The sequence below is a fragment of the Pan paniscus genome, chromosome 20, assembly GCF_029289425.2.
Source record: "Pan paniscus chromosome 20, NHGRI_mPanPan1-v2.0_pri, whole genome shotgun sequence".
Classification (NCBI taxonomy): domain Eukaryota; kingdom Metazoa; phylum Chordata; class Mammalia; order Primates; family Hominidae; genus Pan; species Pan paniscus.
In genome coordinates, this window is record NC_073269.2 from 16,866,018 (window position 1) to 16,872,079 (window position 6,062).

General features: G+C 42.6%; 1 protein-coding gene across 1 annotated transcript in view; it reads left to right on the plus strand.

Annotated features, from left to right (window-relative positions):
• The window catches only part of LOC100984186 (zinc finger protein 700), a 31,245-nt gene extending 25,410 nt beyond the window's left edge, over positions 1-5,835 (plus strand). Inside the window, exon 5 of the transcript XR_010110835.1 lies at positions 5,718-5,835. The gene's annotated coding sequence lies outside the window, so the exon portion shown is untranslated. The remainder of the gene's footprint in view (positions 1-5,717) is intronic.
• The last annotated feature ends 227 nt before the right edge of the window (positions 5,836-6,062 follow it).

The window sequence follows — 6,062 nt, forward strand, 5'->3', positions numbered from 1 at the left end:
GTTATTATTTGGACATTGTGAGTCAGTATTACCATGTGGATAAAATGCCAGGCATCTTTTTCCTCATGGAAAGTTTACTTTTTGCACCGGGCACAGTGGCTCACGCCCGTAATACCAGCACTTTGGGAGGCCAAGGCAGGCGGATCACGAGGTGAAGAGATCAAGACCATTCTGACCAACATGGTGAAACCCTGTCTCTACTAAAAATACAAAAATTAGCTGGACATGGTGGCACGCACCGGTAGTCCCAGCTTCTCAGGAGGCTAAGGCAGGAGAATCGCTTGAACCTGGGAGGCGGAGGTTGCAGTGAGCAGAGATCACACCACTGCACTCCAGCCTGGCAACAGAGCAAGACTCCATCTCCAAAAAAAAAAAAAAAGAAAGAAATTTTACTTTTCATGCTTATGTACTTATTTTTTATCTCAACCCTAATTTTGCTGGTTTTTGTTTTTTTTTTCTGATAGTCTCATTCTGTCGCCCAGGATAGAGTGCAGTGGCGCAGTCTCAGCTCACTGCCACCTCCGCCTCCTAGGTTCAAGCGATTCTCCTGCTTCAGCCTCCTGAGTAGCTGGGACTACAGGCGTGCCGCACCTCACCCAGCTAGTATTCGTATTTTTTTAGTAGAGATGGGATTTCACCATATTAGCCAGACTGGTCTCAAACTCCGGACCTCGTGATCTGCCCACCTCGGCTTCCTAAAGTACTGGGATTACAGACATGAGCCACTGGGCCCGGCCTCAACCCTAATTTTTCATTCACTCATTATACCAAAAGTTATCTCATATACCTCTGAGTGCCTTCTTCCCCAAAACCACCAGTGCCATACCTGCTGTCAGCAAGGGTGTAATATACTGTAGTGGTAAATATGACCACAAGTCATAAATGACTGTGGGATGTATGAGAATTACAAGTCACATTAGTAAGAAGAGAAAAATTTTGGTTATGTTTATGATTTGAAATATGTTTTCTTTTATCACATTTAGAAATATAGTTATAAAATATTCTCTTTTTTTGTCCTGATCCATCATGGTCACTGAGGAGCATCGTCTCATATGCCCGGTGTGTGACTTGTGTCTCTCCAATGGTAAAAGACTTGGCCTTGGCCAGACACTGTGGCTCACGCCTGTAATCCCAGCACATTGGGAGGCTGAGGCAGGCAGATCACCTGAGGTCAATACTTTGAGACCAGCCTGACCAATATGATGAAACCCCATCTCTACTAAAAATACAAAAATTAGCCAGGTGTGGTTGCATGCTCCTGTAATCCTAGCTAGTCAGGAGGCTGAGACAGGAGAATCGCTTGAATCTCAGGGGAGGGCAGAGGTTGCAGTGAGCCAAGATGGCGCCATTGCACTCCTGCATGGGCAACAAGAGTGAAACTCCATCTCAAAAAAAAAAGACTTGGCCTTGTGATGAGGGGAGGTCAGCTCTAGACTCTTGGACCGGTTTTTGCCTTACTTATTCTCTAAAGACTAAAATATTTCCTAAAATGTGTGGGCACTGTTTACTAGAAAGTACCTTAGTTAAAACATACAAATTCATTTATGCCTTATAAAGCTATATTTTTTCAAATTGTTTTACTAAGTCATAGGAAGCTAATACAGTTGTGTAAATTGTCTGAATACAAGCCTTTCTTTCTCTGATAATGTGCTGTTGATGCTAACTTGTCAACAGCCTGCTTATCTCAGCAGTGTAAAGTTAACAGCAACATGGAAAAGTAACTTTTATATATTATGCAATGGCATAGAACAATTCAGTCACTTCCCTTAAGGTACCAATGAAGCTGCTCTTCAGAAACCCTTATTTAAAAAACACTGTCAAAATCCAGGCACCAAAGGATGCAGCATCAATCATTGACCAAACCCTATGTGTGTGTGGAGATGACATACCCAGTCTCAGATAATGCATCTTCATCAGTGAAGGGTGGAGTCATTGATTGTCAGATCACACAAAGTGACTCACAGCAGGGAAGACAGGGCAGTGGCAGAGATGGGGTCACCTGACCAGGTGCAGTGGCTCACACCTGTAATCCCAGCACTTTGGGAGGCTGAGGCGGGTGGATCACTTGAGGTCAGGAGTTGAAGACCAGCCTGGCCAACATGGTGAAACCCCATCTCTACTAAAAATACAAAAATTAGCTGGGCATCATGGTGTGTGCCTGTAATCGCAGCTACCCAGGAGGCTGAGACAGGAGAATCACTTGAGCCTGGGAGGCGGATGTTACACCGAACTGAGATCACGCCACTGCACTCTCTAGCCTGATCAACAGAGCGAGACTCCATCACAAAAAAAAAAAAAAAAAAAAAATTAAAAAAGAGTTGGGTGCACCTGGATCTAACCCCTGTCTCATCCTTCTGCCTTGAAGGCCAAATGCACCCTGATACTTTTCACCAAAGAGTAGAAACAACACCATCCACTTGACCCCAAATGTGACTTTCCACAGGATGCAAGCACAGTGTTGGAATAGCCAAAGACAGTAACAATAGAAGTGCAGGGTGAGGGTGATGAACAGGACACACTGGAGAGCCTGACATTTGCCTAGACTATGGGGGTGTCTTGATCCTTCACAAAGAGCCCAAGGAGCAACCCAAAGAGACACTGGAGCACAGGCCCAAAGGGTGTTCATATGCCAGGAAGGCCACTAATTTTAGAAGGCAGTGATGTTGGTTCCTGTTGGAGTCCTGATCCTTTATAATATATGCTTTTCTGCATCTGGTTAGACAAGGAAATCTGCAATTTTTGACTTTCAGCATTTAGAAATAAGTTATTTTAGCAATCCACACACTCGTGGTTTATTCTGAACTAACTTGAGACAAACAGCTACAGATAGGGAATATCATGAGTATTTCCAAGACTAAAACTCTTCACAAAGTCAGTGGGACCCTCTCATGGGAGGGTTTTAAGACCCACAATTAAAAAGGTGGGGAAACATTGAGTGGAAAGAGGGCAGCAGAAGGTCAGGGGCCTTCCCCAGAGGCCTAACACACCCAACATTACCCTGGATGAAAACAAATACATACCATAACACCACACTTTCTTCAATGTGTAACAGAGAAAATGAAATGTATTCAAAGGTAAGCTTTCAGAATTCCACTTTACACAATTAATAAGGTTTTAATATTACTCTATGTGTTGATGTTAAGGAATTATTAAATATGAACAGCATTTTCTGGTTATATATGGAAAATACCTTGATTTATGAGGTATGAAAATGCTCATTTTTACATATGCATGTTTTACTTTTGTGCTTTTTTTATAAAACAAGGTGAAAAAACAGGAAAAAAATTTCAGCTCAAGGAAGTTAAGCAGATTAATAGGAGAAAAGTTATACAAATTTATTTAACATGTATATATGGGAGCCTTCAGAATGAAGACCCACCCAACAATAAGACAAAAACTTATATACCATTCCAGGGTAGGAAAGAATGCAGATGTGGCATGGCCAAAAAATCCCAGGTTTGATGGGTAAGTCAGGTTTAATAGCAAGACAGATTCTGCAAGAGGAAAGGAAGAAGCTTGGCTAGCAAAGCAGACCTTTTTATGCAGATGAAGGCTCCCTCAGAGAGAATAGGTGGGAAATTCTGCTTTTCATTCAGACTTTCATTTAGAATTTTAAGTAATAGAGTCAGGATTATGCTATGTTGCTTGGGTTGCTCTCTAATTGTTTGTCTCAAGCAGTCCTCCCAGCTCAGCCTCCCAAAGTGCTGGGATTCGAGGCATGAGCCACCATGCCCAGACAGGGTTTGTCTCCTTATAAAGAATTATTCATTGCTGGGCACAGTGGCTCACATCTGTAATCCCAACAATTTGGGAGGCCAAGGCAGGAGGATCACTTGAGCCCAGGAGCTCAAGACCAGCCACAGCAACATGACGATTCCCTCTCTCTACAAAAAATACAAAAAATTAGCTGGATATGGTGGCACATACCATATCCAGGAGGCTGAGGCAGAAGGATAACCGAAGCCTGGGAGGTTGATGCTGCAGTGAGCTGTGATTGTGCCCCTGCACTCCAGCCTGGGTAATTGAGTGAGGGCCTTTGTTAAAAAACAAAAAACAAAAAAAATTGTTCACTTATTGCAGCTTCAGATTTTTTTAATGAATTGTAAATTGCATTTTCATTACAATTGGAAAGATAAGAAAATTTTGCACAGAGCCCAGATAAAGACAGATTTCAGGAAAATATCATTTGTCTTATATAGAGTTTGTTTCAAAAAAAAATTTTTTTTTTTTTTGAGACAAAGCTTTACTCTTGTTGCCCAGGCTGGAATGCAATGGCTCAATCTTGGCTCGCTGCAACTTCTGCCTCCCAGGTTCAAGTGATTCTCCTGCCTCAGCCTCCTGAGTAGCTGGGACTACAGGCGCATACCACCATGCCTGGCTAATTTTTGTATTTTTAGTAGAGACTGGATTTCACCATATTGGGTAAGCTGGTCTCAAATTCCTGACCTTGTGATCCGCCCACCTCGGCATCCGAAAATGCTGGGATACAGGCGTGAGATACCGTGCCCAGCCTGAAAATTCTTGTTTAATTTTTTTCTTCCTTAGAGACCGTGTAGTACATTTCTTGGTCTATCCTTTTTCGTGGATGATTTCTTTTTCTTTCTTTCTTTTTTTTTTTTTTTTTGAGACAAGGTCTGGCTCTGGTGCCCAGGCTGGAATGCAGTGGCACAATCTCAGCTCACTGCAGCCTTCATCTTCCAGGCTTAAGCTATCCTTCCACCTCAGCCTCCCTAATAGCTGAGACCACAGGCGCACACCACCATGCCCAAAGTGCTGGGATTACAGGTGTGAGCCACCGTGCCTGGCCATTTATGCATCATTTCTAACAGTTTCAGGGCTTAGCTTTGGGAATGCTGCTTGGGAAAAGAAATAGGGAAAATCTTTTATTACAGCTGGAGAAAATGAATAAACTTCTACAACAAAGTATAGTAGATAATCAGTGAATTACAAAGATTCGGAAAAATATCAGTCCTCCTTTGCAGGTTGGAGAACTTGTAATGGTGGATAACTCTTCTCTTCCTGTTATCTGTGGGGTAAGACCTGGCTGGCAACTGTTGTGATATGTTTGTATTCACATATGGTTAATGTGTAGTATGTGCTTTGTTATGGAAATCATAATGAAGTAATAATGTCCACCTTAATAAGATAATAAAATTCAGATAATATGATTAAATATTGAGTTTATGTGAACACAAAGTTTGAGGGTAGCCACTGGGGAAACACATCCTGAAGAGTGGGGTCACTGCTCCCACTCTTAACTGGAGAAGTTAAGTCTTCACTTCTGTAGGGCAAAATGAAGATGCTTAATAGGGTTACATTTTCCATACAAAGCCAATGCATATATTTCAATGATTTCATTGGTTGCCGCTTGCCAAATTGCAGCTTACCAAATTTCAAGGATGATTGCTTTAACTTTTTGTAAGGAGGGGTAGTGGTGTCAAAAGGATCCTACCTCTGGCACTTCTCAGTGTTTTCTAATCACTTATAGCCCAAGAACAAGGAAGAGAGTTAATCTTTTTGACATGCACACGGAAGGAGCAATTACATGGTAGTGTAAACCCATTTCTCAATATGTTTATTGAGTGAAAGGGTTAGATACTTTCCCTGATGAGGGGTGATAGGTAAGTGCCTTATAATTTCCTTCCAGCCTATAATAAACCGAGTTTGAGAGATTTTGCCGGATTCTTCAAACACTGGCTATTTTCTCATTGAAACAGAGGCCTGAGTCCAGTGACTGCAAACTAAGGCCAGTGAGAAAACTACAAAGAGAGGTCATTGAAAGCTCACACCAGGCGCAGTGGCTCACACCTGTAATCCCAGCACTTTGGGAGGCCAAGGCAGATGGAGCATCTCAGGTAAGGAGTTTGAGACCAACCTGGCCAAAATGGCAAAACCCCATCTCTACTAAAAATACAAAAATTAGCCAGGTGTAGGGGCTCAAGCCTGTAATCTCAGCCATTCGGGAGGCTGAGGCATGAGAACTGCTTGAACTCGGGGCGGAGGCTGCAGTGAGCCAAGATCACACCATTGCACTTCAGATTGGATGACTGAGCAAGACTCTC